Below are 27619 nucleotides of genomic sequence, written 5' to 3' on the forward strand. Positions count from 1 at the left end.
TGATCTGTGGCCTAACTCTAACTTCCTACTTTTGGCCCATATCCCCTAATATATTTGCTTAACAAAAATATATATGTCTTAAATTTAAAATTAACAACTGATCCAGCACTCCGCTATATTGGTTGATCCTAAATGTAAGATTATGCTCCCTAGTTCTAGAAATCCCAACAAGAGGAAATTATCTACCCTGTCTTTCATGTTAATATTTTGAATATTTTGATCAGATCACCCCTTAACCTTCTAAATTCTAAAGAAAACAGGCCCAGTTTGCATAATCTCTCCTCATAACGTAACCCATGAAGACCAGGGGTAAGACAATTCTTACATTGTGTTCCCTCCAAGGCTCATGCATCCTTCCTAAGGTGTGGTGCCCAAATCTGCTCACAGTACTCCAAGTTGGGTCTAACCAGGGTTTTATATGACCACATCATAACTTCTGCATTCTTGCACTCCATACAATATGATCATGGCTCATCTTTCAACTGAGAACCCTTTTCCTGTTTTCTCCCTTTGATCCCTTTAAGCCCTAAAGAATTATATCTAACTCATTCTTGAAAACATTTGATGTTTTGAATGGAACTGCTTTCTGTAACAAAGAATTCCACAGCCTCACCACATTCTGAATGAAATCTCAGTCATAATGGCTGACCCAATATCTTCAAATTGTGACCTCTGGTTTTGATTTGCTGGTTATCGGGAACATCCTTCCTGTGTTTACCCTGTCTGGTCCAAATAAAATTTTATAGATTTTCTTGAGATCTCTTGTATTCTTCTAAACTGCAGTGAGTACAATCCTAATAGATCCAGTCTCTCTTCAAACATCAGTTCTGCCATTACAGGGATCAGTCTGACAAACTCCCTCCATAGCCTCCGATCAGGAGGCCAAAAGTGCACAGTATACTCAAAAGTGTGGTCTCACCAAGGTCCTGTATGATTGCAGCAAGACATATCCTTTTCCATGAAGGGCAACATACCACTTGCCTCCTTCAACACCTGCTGCGAAGGATGTTCTCCACAAAAGGAGTAAGTAGTTGAATGTTGTGCAGCCCACCACCTGTTTTGAGTCCTTCTGCCCTATTGGAGGCTGGTTCCTCCTGGAATGAGAGAGCAGCAGGTATTAAGGAGATAAAAGTGGTTGGTACAATTGTTACTTTTGGCTCAGGTAGGGAGTTAGACAGCACAGAGAGTATACAGGATTAGTCGTGTTGGGGTTGGGATGGGTGACAGTGAGTGAGGGAAGACACTACAGGCATTAGTGAGTGTGATACAGCATGATCCTTGGTGGGATGTGGCTACAGTAGCAGAGATAGGGTGACTGTGGGGTATCTGAGAGAAGATGGTGGCATGTAGAGCGCAGAGATAATTGATCTTCTTCCTACAAGACTTTTCATTCCTCCAGGTGGCTAAGACTGCACTGACTCAAATGACACCCTCGGTCCATGCATGTTCTGATGCAGCCTCCACTCCTGGCCTACTCCAAGGTCTCTACCCATACGGTGATCCACAGATTTCCAGTTATATCCAGGCCAAATATCAGGAACCGTTGGACAGATGGTGCTTGTCCAGGTGCACAATGGCCTTTAAGAGATAGTGCAAGCTCAGGGATGCCAGTGAATTCTCATTTATCACTGAGTGTTGAGTGGGAATAGTGCATGGCAAGGTGTGGCTGGAATTGGATACCTGTGCTGTCATATGGGCGAGATAGGTAATTAAAGTCATAGTCCTGGACTTACCAGAGTCCTACCATACTATTGGACTGCTCTCTCATTAGAGAAGAGAGAGAAAAAGAGATGGTTGGAGATGGTTTAGCCTGAGGGTCACCAAGCCTTAGGATAGTGCTTTGCTGTAACCTCAGACAGGGCAGGAATTAAAGCCACGCTGTTGGCATCACTCTGCATCACAAACCAGCTGTCCGGCCAACTGAACTAATTGGCTCGCAGGTAATTAATGCGATGAGTTTAGCTTGATACAGTGAGAGAATTTGCTAGGCCTCAAGGCAAAAAGGTAACAAAACAACTTGACATCACTTGGACTTAGCCAAAAAAGTGTAAGTTTCAGTCCATCATGTGAAATTTTCCCTTTCTTGGAGGTGGTGTGATGAGGAAACAATTGGGCAGGTTGGACCTGGGAAGATATTCGTCTCATCCCGCTATCTCACCAATTAAGTTCAGGGCAAGGAACTTGATTGGGAACTCTATTTAGCAGCAATTAAAGCCCTTAAGTGATCAATCAGTGGCCATTTAAATTTCTCAACTCGCCACAGCCCTGATTACCTTCAAGAAGGCAGTTCACTAACACCTTGTCAAGGGCAACTCGGGATGGGCATTAAATGCTGGCCAGCCAGCGATGCCCACACCCCTCCAGTAAAATATCACCTGCTTTCCAAGCAGGCAAGAAAGGTGGTTCGTTCCCATTCCTGATGAAGGACTTATGCCCGAATCATTGATTCTCTCGTTCCTTGGATGCTCCCTGACTGGCTGTACTTTTCCAACACCACACTCTTTGACTCTGATCTCCAGCACCTGCAGTCCTCACTTTCTCCTAGTTGATTATAACCTTACTGCAAAACCTCTTCCAAGGATGTCTATCTTGAAGAAGCTCTCCTCCTCCCTCTACAAGGATCTCAGTGAGTTTCTTTCTCACTGCACCTTCCAGGTCATCTCCTCGGCCCTGAAGCTCTTCAGCCATGTCCTGAAGCAGACTCGCTACCACAGCCACAGCTCCTTCCTCAGCACCTGCCGACGGAACCAAATGATCCTGCAGGGAGAACGGACTACATTCAGACTATCATAATTTGGACCTGAACAGAACAACCAGTACCTACAACAAATCCAAGGCCTCCAGAAACAGTTCAATTCCTGATGAAGGGCTTATGCGTGAAACGTCGATTCTCCTGTTTCTCGGATGCTGCCTGACCCACTATACTTTTCCAGCACCGCACTGTTCAACTCTGATCTCTAGCATCTGCAGTGCTCACTTTTTCCAACCTGCTAACTGCCTAGATTTCCTACTGACCGGGGGGCCTCTGGAAGCACCTGCCTGTGCCTCCAACCCCCACAACCCTCCTCACGAGCCCACTCCACTGGAAGCAAAAGAAAAACACTCAGTTTGTCACTGGATACCCTGAAGACTGGCTTGAACAATGGCCTTGAGGACTGAGAAATTGTCAGCGTTTGATTGGCTGCCAGCTTCTGTTGAGGTGTGACTCCACTGTTAGCCCACTGCCTGTGATTTGTCGTGAACACGTAGATCAGCCCTTACCTATCTGATTGGATCAAGAACTGGAGATTTTCTTCGGTGGTGAGGGTGGCTCATCAATACTTCAGCAGTAAATCAGAGAATCAGCACCTACCTGTCGCTTAAAATTCATTTTGCACTTTGCTATACATTTAAAGCAAACAAAGCCAATAGCATAAACATAGGAATAGAACATATGGCATTAAAATTGAGGACTATGTGCCATCTGTGTCAGCTGGTCCAGTTTCTCCCCAATCCTCCTTCACCTGCTGTCAACTCACTTGGTGCAACACAGTCTGCAATCAACAAGAGTTATGGTGTTTCAGAATTGGTTGTCAACTAATTATCTCCTATTCCCATAAATTCAAATGAATTATTTCCTTTGTTCTCTACCTTTATTGAAATGTGTGAAAAGTATGCCAGAGTAAACTTCATAATTCATTTTATTAAAAAATCATTCAACTTTAATCCTGATCCAACAGATGAAAGATGTATTGTCTCATGAAGTTAACAAATAAGAATCTGGAAATTACGAATCACAGAGGGGTCACCACTTTGATACTTGGATTGTCGACAGTTAGAAATTTAACATTAGGGGTTAAGATAGTATTAACTTGTCTAATTTCTTCAGTCCTCTGGGTTCAAAACCTTTGTTAGCAAGCATAATATTAAAGCTTGTACCAACGTGTAGTAAGCATCACTAATATAGAGGGATTGTCATCTTGAAGGCAGCAAATATTTATGATGGCAACACTCCTTTGCCCAGCATGTTGAAAATATTAAGTCATAATGTCTGTTATTACAATAAATGATGAAAACTGTCAGAAACATTGACAGTTAAATTTACAATCTTCAGTTCTGAAGAAAGGTCACTGGACCTGAAACATTAACTCTGCTTTCTCCCCACAGATGCTGCCAGACATGCTGAGTTTGTCCAGCAATTTCTACTTTTGTTTCAGATTTCCAGCATCCACAGTTCTTTTGAGATTTCTTTTATATAATTTAGTTGAGAGGAGTATCAAACCACTCTATGAATTTACTTGCAACTTGTAGCACAAACCTCCACTGGCATTAACTGAATTGCTTAGGGAATAGTTGTACAATTTGACAAATAATTTTGATATCAAGATCAGAAATGTTGTGGGGTGAATTTTTACCACATCTGTGCCTCTTCAGAAAAGAGATTTTGGTAATAGTGCTGCAAAATAGCAGCACTGGAGCTTTTAATACAATTCCTGATCCAGCCCATGTTCATGTCAGCAGCGTCTAGCTGTGCGCAAACATTTTGAGATTATTTCATGCATTTTCATTGAAAAACCTCAACGAAAGATAAAATCTGCCAGTATTACAGACAGTGCGACAAGAGATCTTTAACATTGGGTAGACAGAGAAGGAGAGACAGCAGACAAGAATCTTGTAGGTTAAAAGTCAAACAACGATCGCTTGTCAATAACAAGGTTTATCTTGTATACTGAGTGTGAGATGCGTGGACAGTTTTTCTGTCCTTAGATAGACTTGGCATTCTTAAAGAATTAAATGTGCTTGAAGGCAAAGGAGATGTTTGACACCAAAAGGAAAATCAAGCTTTCTTGCAGCATCTTTATGTCACTATTATTACCTTTTCAAGGTTGGGGTTTGAAGTGTCTCAAACATCGTGCTCCTGGAAGTTTAATATTGTGGAAGTTCACCCAATTCTTTGATTCTGGCACAAGCTCAATCACGCTGTGGTTGGTTGGGGTGCAGGTCCATACTAATACTAGTATTCCAAGGATGCCCAAAAATCTGTCAGGAATACTTGGTAGCTCCTTGCTTCTCTATTGATCATGAAGTGTGGCCCAAAGTCATGGTCCCTCATTCTGTCTTTATATGTTGATTCCTTGATGCTGACCGTTGTCAAAAGAGCCAAAAAGGCGGTAATCTTTCTTAGTGCATTGTGTTATTTTGATATTTTTGGATCACTACCTAAAACAATCAAGAAAGAGTCGAATAAATACTTGAAAAGAACAGAGAAATGGGGAGTGGGCATGAGTGTGAGACTGATGAGATAGTTCAAAGAGTGTCCTCCCTGTGTCTTGAATCACTCAAGTATCAAATCACAGTTGGTCACAGTGAATTCTCAGTGGGACCCGCAATGGCATATAGCCCTCCTTCAGATCATGCTGATAATATGTATGGACTTTTAGACAAACCTGGGATCGTGCCAGACATACCTCCAGAACTAAGGGGTAGACCAAAGAAATATCTTTGGAACCTGCCATGCAGGCAAGAAAAGTGGAGCAACCGGATGAAACATATTCTACACCACTGTCAGACCGTATTGCTTCCAAGATGCCTGGGCCACCTGTAAAACAGTAGAACGTCTACCTTTGAAACAGCTCACTGAATTTCAGACCTCAACTTCAGTCAAAAGTGAAGGTTAGAGAATGGGACCTGTGGAGTTGCAGCCTTGATTCTCAATTTAGCCCTATCTCAACCCCATTCCTTGGTGATTTTACAGAATTCATGTCATCTCTGCTGGACACTCCTTACAAAAATTAAAGTTTAATAATGCTATGGCCTGAGTCTTTGCTGCTGGAAGATGCTTTTATATTTGGAATATTCATTTGTATTAGCATGTCACCTCAAATATGAGGATGTGCAACATTGACATCTTTATCCAGTGATGATACAGCAACAGCATCAGAATGAATAGATCCTCATGCCAAGTTTACTGTCCACATTCCCGTTTCCATGCATTTCTCAAATGTGATATGATAATAAAATTTAAGAGCAGCAACATTTTCTCCACAATCTATACAATTGTCCAAAATAGCTGAAATGATCAACTGTGTTAAAGGCTATCTTGCCATCCAGCCCTGTTTTACAGTCCGGATTATGTGTAGCCCTATACTACAGGTCAGTGCTCAATGTAGTCTTGATATATTTATTTCTATTTCAATAACTTTATGCCACAAATAAGCCTTTGACCCTAAAAATAATATATTTTATCTATGAATTACTATTGACATTTGGGAGCAATGTACCAGTCCTTTAGAAATATGATTACTACATTTCACGTGCTTATGTTTAAGAATGCTTTTGTGGGGCTGCATCAGCCTTAATGCAGCTGTTTGTAAGCTTGTGATGTTTCCTGTGTATGTGTTTGGATGTTGGTTGCAGTCAGGATCAAATTAGTTTGATACACTCCATTTCGACGGTGCTGAACCATATGAAAATTGGTGGCTTGAATGAGCTAGTGAGTGGTGGTGTTGTTGTTGAACATTATCCCAGCAACTCAGCGCCCTCAAAATAAAATAGGAGCTTGAGTGAGTATTGAAAGTATTTTGAAAACTTTCCTGGACTATGTGCAAATAAAGTGCGGCTGAAGTAGCTCCCATTCTTGTTTATTTTGAGTGGGGATTTGGATGGATGTAGCTCTTTGTATTTTCACACCTCCAAGCAATGCACCACTTCCCATTTCAAGTTGAACCACTAAATCCTGTTTCAAAACTGAGCAGTGCTAACACGTGGCACGGTGGCTTAGTGGTTAGCACTGCTGCCTCACAGCACCAATGTCCCAGATTCGATTCCAGCCTTGGGTGACTGTCTGTGTGGAGTTTGCACATTCTCCCCGTGTCCGCGTGGGTTTCCTCCGGGTGCTCCGGTTTCTTCCCACAGTCCAAAGATGTGCGGGTCAGGTGAATTGGCCATAGTGTTAGGTGCATTACTTGGAGGGAAATGGATCTGGATGGGTTACTCTCCAGAGGGTCTGGACTGGTTGGGCTGAAGGGCCTGTTTCCACACTGTAGGGAATTTAAGCTAATCTAACAAAATGAACTGAGTGAAGCATTTGTGATGCCTTTAACAGTAGACTTACCTTCTACTTTTTGCCCTCCCATGTAGCACTAGAAAGCTGAGCTCTCACAGACTATGTAGGGAATCCATTGTATATTCATTAACATTGTATCCTAACAATTTACAAATCCATTCAACTTTGCTTAATTATTGAATCATAAACAATACCCTGCAAGAAAGGAGAGTATATCAGAAATTGAGTGAAAAATGAACTGGAATAAGAGGCCTTTTCATTCACCGGGAGTTGGAGAGAGTATAATTAGAGACATTTGGAGATAGATACCCTATTGAATATAGTACTCAGCCAACATTAACTTGTGGCTGATACTTTTCATCCCTGTCCAATACAATAATTTCGATTTAAAGAAGCAGATGCACTTAAAATCATCCCTGTTCACTCAGCTAGTTGCAAAAAAGTCAAAAATGCTAAGATAACGTGTAGAAAACATATTCCTCAATTTAATTTGTGCTGGTATAGATGTAAGACTACTTTGTACTGAAAGTACTCCCAGTGGGATTTCCTTATCCCTTAATTTCTGCTATATAATCTAATTTCTTCATTATGTTTTTGAAGTCACAAACCAGAAATCCATTTCAATCCATCATTATTGTGTTTAAGCAACAAATAGGAATACTGAGAGCACTGTTCACAGCTTTTCAGTGTCATCCCTTATGATTACAGAAGTGCTGCTTTATAAAAATTTGCTGAACGTACAAAACAACAGAACACTTGAATCTTCAAAGAGCTATATTTCAGAACATAATAAAGATTAAAAAAATTCAAATTTATCACATTTCTGTTTAATTGCATGCCCCATTTGCAATTCGGCTTTTAAAGCAAATCTGAGATGGATGTACTAGATCTTGTTAATATGCTGGTGGAAATGATATTAGAGTGATCCATAAATACTGCACAGCAGATAGAAGATTTACTGTGTGATGAAATGCAGCTTAAGATAAGTACAGCATTCAAAGCTTATACTTGTGTATTTTAAAACAAGAATCACAGATTAGTGTGTTCTTATTTGCTTCACTGCACTGAAAATTTACAATTATACTTAATACCATGAGCCAGTCTGCTGTGCTTTCACAGATAACTATGACTATTCATGCATTGAGACCAAGCAACCTCATTATTTTTATATAATGTAAAACCAAATTTAAACAAATGGCACCCATCTCGAGATTGTTTAGGGAAATAGAATTCAGATTTGTTAGATTATTCTGTCAGCCAATAGAAAAATATGGTAATATTGTGATATGTCCTGAACAAGAGTAAGCTTTCTTTATTTAGTGAGAGAGATTAAGTCCGAGAGGTAACATGTTCAGAGTTAAAAAGAAAACACAAATGCCAGAAACCGAATGAAACGAAAAGACAATGTCCTTTCTGCTGTTATTGGCAGATCGGGTATGTGATTGGTCTGGGAATTGGAATAATAATCAGCTTTCAGTCTCATCAGAGTCCACTGCTGAAAAGTGACCACATTCATGTATTAAGTCTGCATTTGAAGGATGGCGCATGTTCAGCCTTGGTGACATTAATTTTGCCTGCAAAGGGTTTGCCAATGTGTGCCCGTGTTGTATAAATCATATTGAGCAATTATCACCGAACAGCATCTAGAGATCTGCTTTGCTTACAGAAATAGCACACGATTCCTGAACATTCCTGAGCTGACCACAGGCTTTGCTTAGAATTAATGAAGTTAATTGTTACTTTTTGATGTTTTTAATATGACTAACTCTCCTTAGATACAATTCATGCATGGTTCAGGATGTGGTATAGTGTTTCTTGTTGAACAGTCTCACTCCAAAGCCTCATATTGACACTTGTCACTGATTGTTGGCACTTTCTGCTATTCGGATTAGGGCTTGTGGAATTTGAGCTAATATGTCAGCACAGATTGAGGATTTAAAAAGGAGAGTAGCTAAAATAAATATTGGTCCACTGCTGACTGAGGCATTGAACAATTCTTTTGTGTCTTATTAGTAGAGAAAGACACATTACATCCCAGAAAGTGAGTAATTAAGAAATTAATTAGAGCAAGGAAATTAAGATAATTAATATCAACAGAGAAAATGTCATCACTGTCCACATGGTTTTATAAAAGGACATTTTGTCTAAAAATTGATCAGAATTTTTAAGGATGTAAGTAATAAGGTAGATTAAGAAAAGATTAATACACAAAATGAAAGCTCATGGAATTGGGGACAATGTATTAATTGGGATAAATTATTGGTTAACGGCTAAAAGGAAAGAGTAGGGAATTGTTTATCTGTTGTGTCATGAGAGTTGCCCATCCTAATTGTTCTTGAACTGAGTGGCTTGCTAGGTCATCAGGTAAGAACAGGTAAGAATAAAACATATTGTAGTGGGTCTGGAGTCACATATCGGCCAGACTGAGTAAGAACAGAAGATTTCTTTCTCTAAAGGACATTATTGTATCAGATGGATTTTTACAACAATTAATTCTCTGTCTTATGGTCAGTACCATTGAGTTGAATTTGTGTTCCAGACTTATTAATTGACTTTCAATTCCCCTAGCATGTTATACAGGCATTTAAACCTATGTCTTCAAACAAATATCCTGGCCTCTGCATTTCTACTCCTGTTTCATGACCACTGACACTCCGTAAACAGGGAATTAGCAGCCTGTGACCATTGAATGCTGTATGGCTGAGTGCTGGAGCCTTAGTTGTTTGCAGTTTACCTTAATGACTGGGACACGGAGACATTTTGCTGACAATACAAAGCCAAGTGGGAATGTGAGCTGTGAGAAGGACAAAAAGACTAGCAAAGATACTGGTTAATTGTGAAGTTACTCCCTTTGGTCAGAGATGTATAAAAGAGGAGTACAAAAAAAGGTGTGAAACTTGCAAGTGTTGATACTCAGCTGGCTTGGGTGTACGCAAACAAGAATCATGGGCATTAGGCCCTGGGTGCAGCAAGTACTAAGTCAGGTAATGTCATATCTGTCTTTGTTGCAAAAGGGTTTGAGAACAAGATTTAAGGAAGTCTTGTTACAATTTTACAGGTATTGGTGAGATCCCATCTTGAATACTATATGTTTTTGCTCTCCAAATTTAGGCAAGGAATTCTTACATTGGATGCTGTGAAAGTAATGGTTCACTATGTTGGTTCCTTGATTGACAAGGTTGTCATGTGGGAGGTTGAGTAATCTTGACCTATATTCCCTGGCATTTAGTAGAGTTGATTTCATTGAAACATACAATATTCTGATGGAGCTTAGCAAAGTAGATACTGAGAGGTTGTTTCCCATGGCTGGGGAATCTAAAACGTGGGGACAGTTTCAGGATAAGTGCATAATCATTAAGAAATCTCTTGACTTAAAAAATTGTGAATCCTTGGTGGATGCTTGTTCATTGAATATATTTAAAGCTGAAACAGACTTTGTTCTGACAGAATCAAGGGTTAAGGGGTGTAGACAGGTACACAGATTTGAGGCTGAAGACTAGCCATGATCTTATTGAATGGTAGTGCAGGTTCAATGGCTGAATGATCTATTGCTTTTTCTTATGTTTTTATGTTTGGACAAAACACCAAAATGTAAATAAATATTTTTTCGAATAAGAGAATTTAACTCATGGAATCCCAAAGTACTTGGGCTTCAGAAATTTGCAGATTATATCAATGCCATAGATAAACACAGCCAAGTGGGACTAGTTCAGTTTGGGAAATTTGGACGGCATGGATGAGATGGACCAAAGGGTCTCTTTCTGTGCTGTATGACTCTGTGACTATAAGTGAGCAAGATATTACATTTCTACATGTATTCACAATACAAAGCCAGGTGGGAGTGTAAGCTGTGAAAACAATGCAAAAAAAAATCTAATAGAGACAGGTTAAGTAACTGGGCAATCTAGTGATTGTAATAAGGTCAGCCAGGTGTACCTTATAGACTATGAGTTCCCTGACTGGGGCCATTAACCTGGCCCAATCAGGGAACCCTGGCTGACAGATATGAACAGGAGTGTCAGAGATTCTGTTCATTTTGAGAGCTGGCTCTGAGGAAGCTGAATCAGTCAAGGACTCTGCATGTGTAAATAAAAAGTGTAACTTAGTGACAAGATATGGTTTCTATGGAGTTATTTCAGGCAAGAAGATGGCAGGTGGAGTAGAGTGAAGAAAATGCAAAATTATCCACATTTGGGCAAAGATTAGAAAAGCAGAATATATTCAAGAAGGTGAGAGATTTGGCATTCAAAGGTATTTTAGGTGTCCTTGTACAAAAGTCAAAGTTAAGATTATGGGTACAGCAAGTAAGTTAAAAAGATAATTAAAATGATATCTTAATGCTTCATTGTAAGGGGATTACAATACCAATGTCAGGCAGACTCCTTGTCAAAGGAAGAGTAAACTTGCCTTAACAGAAGTTTGACGAAGGGTCACAGATTGACTTTTGTGATGAGAGGGCTTGTTTATGAGAAGTTAATAAACAGAATGGGTTTATACTCTTGCAAGTTTAGGAAAATAAGGGATGAGCTCATTGATAACACAAGCTTAAAGGGCCAGGCAGGATAAATACTGAGAGGCTATTTTCTAGGGACTCACACTGTCAGAATAAATGTTGGTCATGCAGGATTGAGATGGGGAAAATTTCTTTGTTCAAAATATTGTGATTCTTTGGAATTGTCTAGTTCAGAAGGTTGTGGATGTCTAGTCATTAAGTATGTTTGAGACAAATCGATTTTTTGGGGGGGACATTGAAAGAATCGCTTACTCTTCTTTCCCATGTTCTAATGTTGTGTTCACTCCATATGGGAATTGCTGCAGTGATTTGTTGCTTGTTCCCTGACTGGCAGCTGTCCTGCATTGTGTTTCCCAATAGTCCTCCTTGTTTCATTTTTTAATTTAGGCTATTTAGAAATGTAGATAGTTCAATAAGGAAATCAAAGTTTAAAACAACAGAGATCTACCTCTAAAATAATCAAACAACAAGGAGATTGGTGGTATGAAGCTATTATGTATTTCAATAATTACCATGAACAATTCTGAAATTTGAAACATGGTGGGGATATAGATACATCAAAGCCACAGAGCTGGACTAATGCTCCAGCAGTGCAGAGCGAATGTAGGAAAGCAAGTGCAGCACAATGTCCTCTGATTGTCATCTGTCATAGACTGTAAGGGATACTGACCAAAATAAACACTACTTAGTGTGGTACCATAGAACTTGGTTAAATTAAAGAATTTATAGTTTTGATTTCAACTTAGCTTATTATATTTAACTAAATTTGCTCAATTGTATTACATATTCTACACCATATCATGATAGCACGGAGGTCAAAATGTAGGTTATATTAATTTACATTTTTTTGGAATTCTACTTACCACTGCCTTCTAATCAGTAAAAAAATGTCAGGAAAGGTTAAAAGAGGAGAACATATGATCACTTGGGAGTAGGAAAGTTATATTGAAATAAAAATCAGAAGGTGCTGAGAAACCCAGCAGGTCTAGTGGTATATGTGCCGTGAAACAGAATTAACATTTCAAGTGTAATCCGATTCTTCTTTGGCACTGTGTTGTCTTGAACTAGCTCTGTTTCATAACTTTTGGGAAAGGTACCAAGAAACTTTCACTGTTGGTGACTTATTCACATTCAACTTTATAAACAAAAGAGTTTCTTCAGTGATTCAATTGGGAATTACTTCGCCTGAACTTCAAAGACAAGTCAGGAACTACCCTTGTGTGTGTGTTGAGTTAGCACATCTGCTGCTCGTGGTCCTAGCAATTCTAAGGTAAGGGGGAGAAAAGGGAAGTCACAGGTCCTGATTCCATGTCAGTAATGCCTGCAAAAGTATAGGGTTCGTCTAAAATATTTTATGCAACAGTGCAAACACACAATCTTAAATTGGTCATTCACTGTGTCCCCCCACCGACCCCCCACCCCCACCCCCGCAATTCCATTTTCAAGTCATGAAAGGATATAATGGCAAAAGACTCTGTAACATCATCACCCAGGTCAAAGTTACTCCCAATGTAAACGTTGGATGGCAAGAGAGTAAGGCTTGGCTGTGATGGTTGATACATTTGAATAACTTGAAAATCCTCACAGTCTGGCCTTGCACATGAAGAGCAGCATTGGGAAGAGAATACAAGACACCTATTGAAAGATAAACCACAAAGAGTCATCATCATTTGAAGAGTGTGAGTAATTGGAGGAAATAGCTTATTCATTAATGAAGGCTTTTCTTTGCCACTGAAGAAGATCAGCCCATCACCTTTGGTACTATGATGTAGTTTATACCACCATCTTTTGCATTTGGAAGCAAATGGACGTTGCCAATAGTTTGAAGACTTTACCTTTTAAGAAAAATCTGACTGCTCAAAAAATATTCAGAAACAATAACAATTTTTTGACTGCAAGATGACCTGTATCCTGAATTCTCTGTGATGGACTGAAATGGTGATCGACATTTACTGTTCTGCAGATGTTTCTCACAGGGATTCATAACAATATTGTTCTTTCTCTCAGGCAGTCACTGTGATTCTTACACTTCTTACTGAGATTTACCATAGTTTTGATTTCAGGAATTTGTTTGCAGCTTCATTATTGCAGGATTCTGTCAGAATATTTTGTTTTCGTGCAGCATTGTTCTGACAGTTTTGTTTATCAGTGCGAGAGTAGCTGTCAGCACTCTCATGACTGTCACAGATTTAACAAATGGCAAAAATATCAAACTCTAGACAGTACAAAGGGAGTGACAGCAGAAACCATGATCATTAATATGTTATCTACGAAATGTTGGCATTAAACATGTTAATATTGTTAAAGAATATAATGCCCACAGGCTCATTTTTTGACAGTATATTCTGAGATATCTAGTGTAACTAATATGTGTAATACATGTACCACAATTAAATCAGTATGGTGTTCTTTAAATGTGGATTCACTTCACTAAATTCCCACTTTGCTTTGATATTTGCGAAACTCACTTCAAATTGTTCACTGTTTGTTTAGTGAGAAAATTGACAATGAATTCTAAGGGGGTAGATGTACCAAACTAGATGAATGTACAAATATAAATTACTGTTGAGTTATATAGGTGAACAATGAACAGATTATGTATTCTCGTTTTAATGGTATGTTAATTACATCATTAAGACAGACAGGTAGGTGTTATTTAATTCAGTGTTGAGAGTGTGGTGCTGGAAAAGCGCAGCGGGTTAGGCAGCATCTGAGGAGCAGGCGAATCCACATTTCTGGCAAAAGCCCTTCATCCTGCTCCTCAGATGCTGCCTGTCCTGCTGTGCTTTTCCAGCACCACACTCTCGACTCTAATCTCCAGCATCTGCAGTCTTCCCTTTCACCTTGTTATTTAATTCAGTACCTAGAGCACTTACGGGGTCTCTTTTGGCACGGTAGTAGTGGCTCTAACTCTGAGCCAAGAGGCTTGGGTTCATGTCCTACCTGCTCCAGAGGTACAGGTTGACTATAAAACAGCCTACAGCACTTCTGAGGGGAAATGATAGCCAAGTGACATTATCGCTGGACTATTAATACCGCGACCCCGGTAATGTTCTAGGGACCTGGGTTCAAATCCTACCTCTGAAATTAAGAATCTAATGATGACTATAAATTGACTATAGTAGAGAAATTACGGGCCCTTGTATGGTGGTATTGTCCTTGCCTTTGAGCCTAGTTGCCTGGGGATTTAAATCCCACCTGCTCTGGAGATGTGCCACAATACATCTGAACATGCTGATTTTTTAAAACAAAATATGTAAAGGGGGATGACTTTCGGTGTTTAGGGTCAAAAATGTAGTACATAGTGCCCCACACAATTGTAGATTAAGTAGGTTCACAGATTCTCAGGCTACCTGTAACTTCTGTGGTGTTGAGGAGCCCATGTTCCATCTTCATGCAGAGGGTGTTAGACTACAGTCCCATTTCATGTATTCAAAGGGGCTTCTTCTTCTTCAGTTTTGGTTTCACTTTAGCACCATTTTCTGAATCTTTGGTCATCTGCAGTGAAGGGGACACAGAAGACAGAGGACCTCATTATTGGCCTTCACCAGGACGTGGCCAAGGTGGTCATAAACAGGTTTAGGCAGGGGGAATCGAACAGCCTGATTGACTGCTGTGACTATCTTCACATTTGGGTGACCCTGGAGAAGAAGCCAGGGTGGCCCCTGGCATGTTTCAGAGCTTTTGAAACCAGTAGGCACATCAGGTAATGGAGTGCATTGTCTCCCCCTCATAATCAAATTTTAACTTATACTTTGTCCTCTTAACTACTTGAATTGTGTTACAGTGTCACTCGAAGTGGCTATTACGAATCAATTTGATTTAATTAATTGATTTGATTATGAGTGCTTTTATTGATATTTTTAAAAGATTATAAAGAAACATATAGGATTCTCAAGGGGCTTGACAAAGTAAAAACTGACAGAATGTTTCCCTTATGGGAGAGTCTAGGACCAGAGGGCACAGTCTCAGAATAAAAGAGCACCAATTTAAAGAATGAGATGAGGAGGAGTTTCGAATGGAGGATGGGAGAGTCTTTGGAACTTCTTGCCACAAAGAGCTGGCGGGGCTGAGACCTTGAGTATATTTAAGGCTGAGACAGATTCTTGCTCAGTCAGGAAGTCAAGGGTTACAGGAAGAGGACAGAATAGTGGACGTGAGGAATGTCAGATCAGCTGTGATCTTATTGAATGGTGAAGCAGGTTTGAAAGGGCAAATGGCCTACGCCTGTTCTTGTTTCTTATGGACAGCTGGGACACTGGCGATGTAGGTAGAAGTCAGGCATTTGTATTGTTATGTTTTACAAACAAGCTACTTTTCAAGAAAAGAATTTGCATCTAGTTTCATACTCCACTTGAAATCAAATTAATATTCTCCCTGATTTGTTTCCATGGCTTGGATAAATAGCTGTTCTATATAGGCATTGCTGGATGGTATCAAGCTAACTTTAATCCTGTTTTTCTCTGCTACTCACATGCACTTTCCAGTGAGAATCAATGATTGTTGTAGTGTGTGGACGATGACTACCATTTCCTTGTTCTGTGCATAAACCAATTCAGACTGCCAACTAGGTTAAAAGTAGCCAAGTCATATGTGGGATAAAATTTGAGTTTTTGTCAATATATATGCCTCAGTTCAGCATTTGGTAGCCACTTTGACATTGAGTCAACTGAGACATCTCATGTTTAACTTGCTTGCTGTGCTCTTCATTACTTTTCCAGCCCAGCTGAAGATATCAGTTCCCAAAGATCAGTCAAGATGACCCAGCAGAAAGCAAGAGCTATCATGACTATCAATATTTTACCAGCAAAACCTTAAGATGTTTACATAAACAAGCCAGCTGGGCTCAGAAATCACCAAGATGTGGAGTTGGAATCTGCTTCTGACTGGGAAACTAGCACTCAAAGCTCTGCAGTTCCTTACCTACCTCAATATTAATGGTATCGTACAATCAACAGAAATTAAGACCAAGCTTGACACTACCCAACCACTATTTTTGGATCTATTTTGTATATCCTGTTTTCAATTTTAACACATATTGGTATATTTTCTTTGTTACACATTTATGAATAAGCATATTAATATATTATATATCTTTTAATATAATCTCTTTTCTGCATGTATAACATGGGTCGATACTGAGGGCTGCTAATTCAGAGTACCATCTGGGTTATTGCATTATCAGCATAAAAGAAGAGGAATAACTCTAGCCCTTCTGGTAAGGGTGTGAGGATGAGGTGCGAAATCGGTTTGAACTAATTAGTTGCAGTTAACTAGACATTAGCTTAGGTAATGGTCTGAATGGCCTCATGCCAAAATTCCAATGATTGTGAAATATCCAACTCTCAAACAAATGTGTGTAGATAAAATACGTAATTAACAGTTGCTTGATGGTACAGAGCTTGAATGTTCATGGAAAATGTGATTGCTTGAAATTTGGTATTCTTGCATTTGTCCTGATCAGGGAAAGACAGCAATGTGTTCCTCTTCTCAACAACATTGAGATCTGTAATGTGTATAATAACATCTCTGAAATTGAGGACAGATGAGCACAAACATAAAATAATAAGGTTACAGATTCCATTAAAAAGAGTTGAGAGAAATTTAATATGAAGGAATTACAGGGAGTACAGGAACAGTTCCTCTTAGATAGCCTTGAACTCTCTACTTTTCTCCGTGGAAGAGTTCATGTTTGTGTAGCTAGTGGTTTTCCATTTGGGTTACAGCACACTGAATTTTAGAGTCAATATTGGCACACACCAAGTGACAGGGAAAAATGCAACCAAAGTGAAATCACAACTCCTTAGAAGCCATGCTTTAAGTACAGATAAGTAGGAATTATAGTATTCTCAGGGTGTAATCACATCTCAGGACTCAGACAGTAATTGGAAACTGCAGCTAATTATATTATTTAAACCCGCAATTAGATTATTGCTTTGTAATCGCGCCTGTGCAAACATTATTCTCCATTTGTTCAAATGTTCAGAAGCAAAAATAAAAAAAGTTAATAAAAATATACATTGATGTGAATAGTGATTATATAAGGGAAAAAAATTAATAATTTAACAAGGCGTTTTTGTTATTCAGTAGATAACTATCAGATGCAGAGGAATTACTGCATTATTACAAAATGTGCTTTTCTGTGGATGGGGTGGGACTGTTTAATACCTAGAGATGGTGCAACATTTTACCCGAGTTTGTTTTTCTTCTGGTAATTTCTTTCCTTTTTTTAGAGAAAACACTGATTTTATTCAGTACAGACAAACAACTTATCTTTTTTTTAATCCGTGCCTTAATACTTAGTGTGTTTAAAGCAGGAGCCTTTTGTATTTGAACTTTTTAACACACAATAGAATCTTTCTGTTTGAGAATTTGTTGCATTCTGGTAGCATTACAAATCCAAATGGCTTTTTCAGTAAGAAATTATAGATTGGTTTGTACAAAATTATTTTGCAATAATGATGGTAATGCTAATATCAACCTTAGGATACAACAACATTAAGAATGCCCTAGATTTGTACTAAAGCAATTTGAATCCAAATAATTTGGATTTATGTTGTGAAGTAAGCAAAAATTGGAGGGTAATTAGGTTATGCTGCTAAGTTTATGCAACCACTAAAATCAAAAAACAACATAAATGAAGCTTATTTAATGCCACACTAATGCTGCTAATATACAAATACACAGTTTGAATGAGTGGGTCTTTCATCTTCATTTAATAGTTTGCTTTCTATGCTGTTATCGTATGTAATGGGCACCCTATTTCACATTACATTTTTTCATTTATAAGTTTACGCACTGTGTTTTTCAAAGGCGGCACAACAGATGTGAACAATCTTTCCCATCCCAGAGATCTGCATATACGCACTTCCAGTAGAGGTCACTAGATAATAAGAAGGTGCATGAATGTTGACTTACTTTTCTTCCCTCTAAACCACTACTTGTCCCTCTCAGCCAGTTATGGCTCAGTTAGGACAGTCCATGGAATGAACCTATCTTTGCAGTGGTGTATCTCAAATACTTGCTGCCTTAATTAGAACCTGACTATTAACCAGACTTGTTTTGATCATTCAGAATTACATTTCGAATTGAGCCCAAAAATTGGGGAGTTGCTTTAAGTGAACATGAAATTTGAACACAAAGTGCGAGGATAGGAATATCTGACAGACTAATTTCTGAAGTCCCTTAAGCTAAATACGTGTTGTCTCCTGCATTGTTAGGAATCACAGAAGTGGTGCTGAGGAAATTCTGCCATGTGCTGCTTCGAACAGCAGGGACTCTTACAGCAGCAACCGCAATCATGCTGAAACCCTGCATTCAATAATTCTGTTGTATAACACTGCAGAGAGGAGCTCTGTTATTTTCTTCTGTATTGGAATAAAGTGTTAGATTAATTAGTCATAGTAACAAAAATTAGACTTTTCTTTAATTGTTTTAATATAATTTTTCATACAGTGAAGGCATTGCTGGTGCAGAGAACTGTGTACATCAATTTTTTTCTTCTTCTTTGTTGAAAATATATGCTATAATTTTACTTTTACATAAATTACCAGATTTCCAGCATCAATGCTGTAAATTGTAAGTTCCCATTTTACAAATGGGTAGAAATTAGTTTTGCTGACTGTAATGCACCTGTTCAGAAATAGCTGAATTCAGTTTGGGATAATTACTTGTATTTACAAATTTAAAATTTTGGTTAGAATTTGCAGGGAGTGTATTCACAACACTAATACAATATTGTAATTTTAATAAAATCATCTTTGAATCATTTAATAATTGTGCTCCATTCAGACTGTGTATGTTGACAGTTTATTTTTCAAACCTTGTCAAATCTGCATTATGTTCCCAGAGATCCTCATATTATTTATTCATGGAGTTGCTCCTTATGCAATAATGAGGTGCTTGCACAGGATTGAGTGAAAGATGAGAGCTCTTGTCCCTCCTCAGTTAAAACATCTGTCTGACCCACTGGTACAAAGGTGAAGGAGAAAAGGTCATGTTGGATGATGTTTATTGCTATCATTCATGAGTAAGGCCTCATTTCTGTGGTATATTCGTCACCACACTAGTGTTAGAGAGAATCCTTAAGGTCTGATGTGCGTCCGGTGTTTTTGATCTTTCTGTGTTTGACACATCAGTATTTGGTTTCAGACATTTGCAAACTCCTTTCACTTTTTTTTTTGAAGAAGGGAGTCATGATGATTCATCAAGTGCCATCGTGCTATATGATTGAATTATTGATAAGAAAATCAATTAGATATGAATTAAGGATAGTTTTTTTCAGTAAATGAGGGTCCAGTTAGCAGTTGATATTTCTGTCAATGGAAGGTTTTGTAGAGTGCTCAGGGGACCTGGTCTAATTTTAAAGAACTTCACAAATGTCAGTGGATGATGAATAAACAAGAATAATTCGCAACCTACTGGAATAATTTACCAAAAGCAGAAAGTGAGAGAAATGCAAAGCAGAACGTCAGCCTCTGAAAGTAAAAAGACAGGTAACATGATAACTAAAATCTTCACCTGAAACATTAATCTGCTTTGTTTGCAGACCTAATTTCAGCATACTCTTCGTTTACTACTGCCTCCCAGCATTTAGAGATTTCTTAAAATCCCCACTGGATCTGATGCCTCTGACTCTAATGTGCAGCAGTTGCTAATACTACAGGGAAGCACAGGGACATTTTATAGGACCCAATCCACATTATACAGAGTTGTCGCTATACTTATAAATGTTTCCTTTAATAACAATGTAGCATTAGGTCCTGAAGAGTACATGTTTAATCCAGGACCATTTCATGAAGTTCCAGATTGCCAGTATCTGACAGGTTACCCGGGGTGGAGGCAATGGCCTAGTGGTATTATTACTGGACGGTTAATGTAGAGACCCGGATAATGTTCTGGGGACCCAGGTCTGAATCTTGCCACAGCAGAAGGTGGGATTTGAAATCAATTTTTTTTTCAAATCTGGAATTGAGAGTCTAATAACAATCATGAATCGATTGTGAGGAAAACCCATCTGGTTCACTAATGCCCTTTAGGGAGGGAAACTGCCATCCTTATTTGGTCTGACCTACATGTGAGTCCAGACCCCTAACAATGTGGCTGACTCTTAAATGCCTTTGGACAATTCGCAATGGGCAATAAATGCTGGCCCAGCCAGTAACACCTTCATCCCGTGAATGAACAAAATAAAGGTAGGCCCTAGATAGACTGGAAGTATGCAACAAACTGTCTTTGTGAATTCCATTCTGTTGAGATGTCTGGAGATCTAAAATAGATAATTTACGTGCCATATGGTAGAATATGTACAAGGTTGATTAATGATAGCTAGCAAGGGGTTATTCTATCCGATTACAATAAGACAGATGGCATTGCAGTGGTAATGTCAGACTAGACTCTGGGAGCATGGATCCAAATTCAACCATGGCAGCTATAGAATTCAGGTTTAATAAATCTGGAAATATGGGGGGATCTAAGATGGCGGCGATCTGAGAAGATCACACTGCAGAGCTTCGCATCGCAGCAGGAGCAGGACAGTCCTTTAACCCACCCAACCCAGGTCAACAGGATTTCTTGGGGTGTTGGAAAGATTGTGGAGCCCCAAGAAACATTTAAAAATTGACTTATCTGTATTTTCAGCTGTCCAGAAATGCCTAAAAAGGGAGGAGGAGCATCTGAGGCCAGGCCTGCAGCAGCCTCAGAGCAGATTACTCTCCAGGACCTGGTGAACCAGCTCTCGAAATCTCACAGGATGTTGGGGAAACAGATTGAAAAGAAGCTGGCTCCAGTCTCTCTCATGCTGCAGAAGCATGAGCAGCAGCTGGGGGACCTGGAGAAGAGGATGGATGAGGTGGAGCACAGGGTCACAGTGATGGAAGCTGATGCCAGTTCATTCAAGGAAGAGATCCAAGCCCTGAAGACGCAGGTTCGTAATTTGTGTGACCAAGTGGATGATCTTGAAAACAGGGACAGGAGAAAAAACATTTGGATCATCGGTCTGCCTGAGGGTAAGGAAGGTGAGCGGCCTGCGGAATTTGTTGAAGATTGGCTTCTGAAATTCCTTGATTTGGAGATTGGCATGAGAGGATTGAAGATAGAGAGGGCTCACCGGGTCGCAGCACGGAGTTCGGGTCTGAGTCAATGCCCTCGTCCTTTCCTGATGTGGTTCAATCATTACCGGGATCCAAAGGCCCTAATTTATGAGGGGTCTAAGATCATGTTTTTTCAGGACTTTTCAGCAGCAGTGATCCAGAAACGAAAATCGTATGATGGTGTCAAGAGAAGATTGAAGGAGATTGGGATTCAGTACTCCCTGAGATATCCAGCAGTGCTTCGGATCACCTTAGATGGATCCATGCATCTCTTTGACACATCGGAGAAGGCAAGAGACTTTGTGGACAAACTAACCTAAGTTAATTGGAATATGTATAAATATCGTTGCTTGGGTATGCGTTTATCATTATGTAAAAGAAATGGAGGAAATCCAGTTGGAGCTTTGTTTTTCCTTTTTTTCCCTCTATTGATAATAATTTGGTTCAAACTATGTCTGGCGATGGTTAAGATGTACATTTTAAATTTCTAAGTTAGGACATATCAAAGGATGGGTGAGGTATTTATTTCCCCTTTTTTTTAATAAAAGAATGTTTTTTTTATTCATATTGATATTCTATGGGGTGTTTATTCTTTTTAGCTTGTGCTTGCGATGCGGCTCTAGCTGGGAGACGTGAAGGTGGTTAAGATGGTTAGATGCCTATTTATGGGCAGTTCGGGACAGGTAGTTGCCCCGTCCGGGCAGGGGGTGAGTTCCCCTACTCAGCGCTATTGGCACTTTATACGTTGGTTTGTTTTCTGCTTTTTGTTGGTATTTTATTTTTAATAATTTTGTATGTTTGTTAAATGTAGTGGTTTTAGTTTATGTAGTTTTTATATTTGGTGGATCATGCGGCACTAAGGCTCAGCAGTTTGTGGTTTGGGTTCCTCCTCTCTGGAATTTAAATGAAATTGCAGAAGATTATGGCTAATGATTTGATTAAATGGTGTACCTGGAATATCAAGGGAAGTCACACACCAATTAAGAGGAAGAAGGTACTCTTGAGTCTTAGAAAGGAGGTGGATATTGCTTTGTTACAGGAGACACATTTGGATGACAAGGAGCATCTGAAATTACAGCAGAACGGCTTTGACCGAGTTTATTTTTCATCATTTAATACCAGAAGGAGGGGAGTGGCTATATTGGTTGGGAAAAATCTCTCATTTAAGTTGTTGGAATGTGTTAAAGACACATATGGGAGGTTTTTAATTCTTCAAGCCTTGATAAATGGGGAAGAATATGGCATTTTAAATGTTTATTGTCCCCCAGCTCATCCTCTTAAATTCTTGGTAGATGCTTTTTCTAAACTGATAAATCTCAAGTCTCAGCACATCATTATAGGGGGAGATTTTAACTGCCTCATGGACCCCACAGTAGACAGGTTGCCTAAAGGTCCCTCGATACCCTCGGCACAAACTAAACAGTTATTGGGTTTGTGTGGGGAATTAGGATTGGTGGACGTCTGGAGGTGTCTCCACCCTACAGGTAGGGATTTCACGTTTTTCTCCAATCCGCATAGATGTCACACAAGGATTGATTTTTTTTTTTACCCCTGCGGTAACCCTGGATCTGCTGGCATCCTGTACGATTGGTAATACTGCCATTTCTGATCATGCTCCAGTGTACCTGATGGTTAAAATTAAGGATGTTACAGTGGATTCAAGGTACTGGCGAATGGACCCCTTTATTTTCATGGACAGTAAGTTTGTGGAGTATTTCTCTAGGGAATTTCAGGCATTCCTAGACATCAACATAGGCTCAGTTGATAGCTCATCTGTTCTCTGGGAAACTGCCAAAGCTTATGCCAGAGGGTTAGTTATTTCATATTCCATAAGTAGGAAGCGGCAGAAGGGTGAGCAGCAACGTCTCCTTGAAGCACGGTTGAAGGCAGCCGAGAAGGCCTATTTTAACAAACCCTTGTTGGTCAAACTCCAGAGGATTACGGCACTGCGGTCTGCACTAAATTCCGTGCTCATGCAGACGGCAAAGAAGGAGCTGGCTTTTGCAAAGCAAAGGTTATACAAGCATGGTGACAAGCCAGGCAAATACTTAGCATACCTTGCTAGAAAGAGAAGTGCCCCACAAACCATTACAGCGATTAGGGAAGGGTCTGGGAACCTAACATGTGATTCTAAAAAGATTAATGTGGCGTTCCAGAGATTCTACTCTAAATTATATCAGTCTGAGAATTGTGAGGAAGGGCAGGCCAAAATGGAATCCTTTTTTAGAGATCTGAAGCTCCCGGGTGTGACTCCCGAACAACAGTCCTTTCTCAATGCCCCATTATCAGAGCAAGAAGTGCAGGAATCTGTGAGGCAGCTTCAGAGTGGAAAGGCGCCCGGTCCTGATGGACCTCCCAGTGAATTCTATAAGGAATTTATAAGTATACTGTCAGGCCCGCTGCTAAATATGTTTAAGGATTCATACAGTCATGTTTGTCTCCCATCATCTCTGAGAGAGGCCAATATTTCACTTATCCTTAAAAAAGGGAAAGATCCAGAAGACTGTGCTTCGATAAGGCTGGAGACTGTGTTACCCTCTATTGTTAAAGAAGATCAGAGGGGCTTCATAAATGGTCGCAGATCCTCCAATAACGTTAGGAGGCTGCTTAACGTAATTCAAGCATGCCAACAGCAGTCAATACAGGGATTGGTGATTTCTTTAGATGCAGAGAAGGCATTTGACCGAGTTGAGTGGCCGTACCTTTTCTATACTCTAGACTGGTTTGGTCTGGGCGAAGTTTTCATAAGATGGGTAAAGGTCCTCTACAGTTTACCTCTCGTTGCGGTCATTACCAACGGGGTACAATCAAGCAATTTTAATATTTCTAGGGGCAGCCGGCAGGGCTGTCCCCTTTCACCATTACTTTTTACGTTGGTGATTGAATCGTTGGCAGAGGCCATTCGTGGGGATCTCAATATATCAGCTCCAGAAGTGGGGTCAAAATTACATAAGATCTCGCTGTATGCAGATGATGTTCTAATTTTCTTGACAAATCCAGAAGTTTCAGTGCCTTGCCTGATACAATGCATTCACGCGTTTGGCGCTTTTTCAGGATATAAGATTAATTTTGCTAAATCAGAGGCTATGCCTATGGGTGGTCTTACGAAAGAGTTGGCTCTTGAGAGTGACTATAGATTCCCATTTAGGTGGTCACAGGGGGGTTTGTGTATTTATGCATATTCATTACTCCAGTTCTGAATTGGCTGTTCAAAATCAATTTTACTCAATTATTTGAAAAAATTAAACAAGCTCTCCAAAGATGAGAGGTACTTCCAGTCTCATGGTTGGGTCAGATAGCACTTATTAAGATGAATATTCTCCCTCGTTTGCTATACCCTATACGGATGCTCCCCCTGATTTTCAATAAACAAACACTCAGGAGACTGAACAGTTGGTTCAGCTCCTTCATCTGGCACCATAAACAGCCCCTCATTAAATTAGCCAAACTGCAGTTGCCTCACAGATTGGGGGGAGGAGACCTTCCGGACATTAAAAATTACCAATTAAGCTCACTTTTGACCTACGTAAGTGATTGGGTTTATGGGGACCCTCTTTCAACATAGCTAGATATCGATGCCTCCCAGGCAAGATGCCCCCTTACCAGTTTGCTGTTTTTGGACAAGGTGAGGACAGTTAGGGAATATTGCCATAACCCAATAGTCATCAAAACTGTTAAAGCATGGAGGGCAATTTGGCAGAGGGAAGGTAATATTGGCAAAACATCTTTGTTTACACCTTTACTGGGTATGCTGGGGTTTCAACCAGGTATGATAGATTTAGGATTTAAACGTTGGGCAGCTAGGGGTATATCTTGCATGGGTGATTTATTTGAGGAAGACGTAATGATGTCCTTCGATCAGTTAGTACGGAAGTACGAGTTACCTAATAGAGACCTCTTTCGTTTTTTTCAAGTTAGGGATTTTATTCAAAAAAGGACCACACTTTTGACTGATCCCTACAAATCTGACATAGAAAGAGGGGTACTAAGGGCTAAGAGCACACTCTCTGTCGGTACTCTATATCACCAATTGGGGGGTGCCACCTCAGATGAGTCTGATCGACTTTGCAAGATGTGGGAAAGAGAGCTGGGTGCTGAAGTTTCTTCAGAGGCATGGTAGGATATTTGGGAGACTGCACGGAAGATATCAATTTGCAATAGGACCCATGGTTTACAGTTGAAAATTCTCCACAGGGTCCACTTAGCCCCAGACCGTTTGTCAAAATTTAAACCAGGGGTACCTTCAGCATGTCCCAAGTGCAAGGTCTTTGTACGGGTACTCTTACCCATTGTCTTTGGTCTTGTGACAGGCTTCAAACATATTGGAGCGTTGTGGCGGGTGCAATGGAGAGGATTTTATGTGTAGGGGTAGAGAAGGACCCTATTTCGCTCCTTTTCGGCCTACCCACTTTATTTCCTGCAGACTCGCATAAGGCAAAACTTTTCAATATTCTTACATTCTGTGCAAGGAAGAATATCTTGCTAGGTTGGATATCCGAAAACCCCCCCCCCAGGCCTGTCAGGTTGGCGGAAGATCGTTATGGAGCATATTCCCCTGGATTTTCTCACAAATATGGTACACCACAAAACTGAGAATTTTTACAAGACATGGCAACCCTTTTTGAAATACCTGGACACAGATTTATCTGCCACACTAACAAGGGCTTTTATATAGCCATAACGATTGTGTTTCATGAGTCCAATATCCAGGGAGGAGGAACTGTGAATGTATGAGTGTTTTGTTTGGCTGGGCTGAATTATTACTATTTATTTGTTTGTTGTTAGGTATTTATTTAGTTAGTTAAATAGCTAGTTTAGTTTTTTTTAAATTTTATACTTCTCTGTATATGTTTATACATTCGTACAAGAGGGTGGGTCGGGGAATTTGTTTATTATTTGGGTTTAGTTTTGTACTATTTTTGTACTGTTTTGAATTGCATTGTTTTGTACTTGTTGTAATATTTAAAAATCTATTTTTCTTAATAAATATATTATAAAAATAATCTGGAAATAATAGCTATTGTCAATAATGGTGTCTATGATACCACCATTGATTGTTATAAAGACCCATCTTGTTTACTAATATCTGCCACCTGAAACAGCTGAACTTGGCACTCAGTTCCAGGAAATTTACAGATGGGCAACACCTGGTGTCCTGCCAACAAAATCCATACATCATTATTGAATAAAGGAAAAGAAATTACAACATAATTGGGTAAGTGGCCCTGATATGCGAGATGGAAATGATCAGTGGAGAATCAGGCAGTTATTTTCTACTGCAGGTGTATATGCTCAGGTTGCGTGCATATAATTAAAAGGTTAAATTATGAGTACCGGGAGCATAAATTTGCCTTGAGTGTAGAGGTGATCTGATCAATATTTTTAAAATGTTGAATGAATTCCATAGGGTAGAAACAGTTATCAATCAAACAGGATCAATCAAGAACAAGGAACATAATGTTAAAGCTGGAACTAGAGCATTTAGGCCATAAGACATAGGAATAGAAGTAAGGCCATTCGGCCCATTGAGTCCACTCCGCCACTAATCCTGGGTGATGGGCATTTCAGCTCCACTTACTCACGCTCTCCCTGTAGCCCTTAATTCGTTACGAGATCAAAGAATTTATCAATCTCTGCCTTGAAGGCATTCAATGTCTCAGCCTCCACTGCGCTCCATGGCAATGAATTCCATGATCATTTAAGAGGGAATTCAAGATTTGTTTTCTATGCAGGAACTAACAGAAATTTGGAGCATTCTCATCTGTGAATGTTAGGATGGGTGGAGCTTCAAAGAGTGAAAGAGAGATTTTGTTATGGAGTTGCTACAGTGTGGGAACAGGCCATTCGGTTCATCAAGTCCACTTCGACCCTCCAAAGAGCATTTCCCCCAGACTCACTCCTGTAATTCTCATGGCTAATCCACCTAACTTACACATCCCTGGAAGTTATGGACAGTTTAACATGGCCAAT

General features: G+C 39.7%; 1 protein-coding gene across 3 annotated transcripts in view; it reads left to right on the plus strand.

Moving 5' to 3' along the window:
* LOC140464073 (endonuclease V-like) overlaps positions 1-19277 on the plus strand; it is a 113167-nt gene extending 93890 nt beyond the window's left edge. For all 3 annotated transcript variants that reach the window (XM_072558750.1, XM_072558751.1, XM_072558754.1), the window contains one exon: positions 16280-19277. The gene's annotated coding sequence lies outside the window, so the exon portion shown is untranslated. The remainder of the gene's footprint in view (positions 1-16279) is intronic.
* Positions 19278-27619: the final 8342 nt, after the last annotated feature.

Source organism: Chiloscyllium punctatum, chromosome 39, assembly GCF_047496795.1.
Source record: "Chiloscyllium punctatum isolate Juve2018m chromosome 39, sChiPun1.3, whole genome shotgun sequence".
Classification (NCBI taxonomy): Eukaryota; Metazoa; Chordata; class Chondrichthyes; order Orectolobiformes; family Hemiscylliidae; genus Chiloscyllium; species Chiloscyllium punctatum.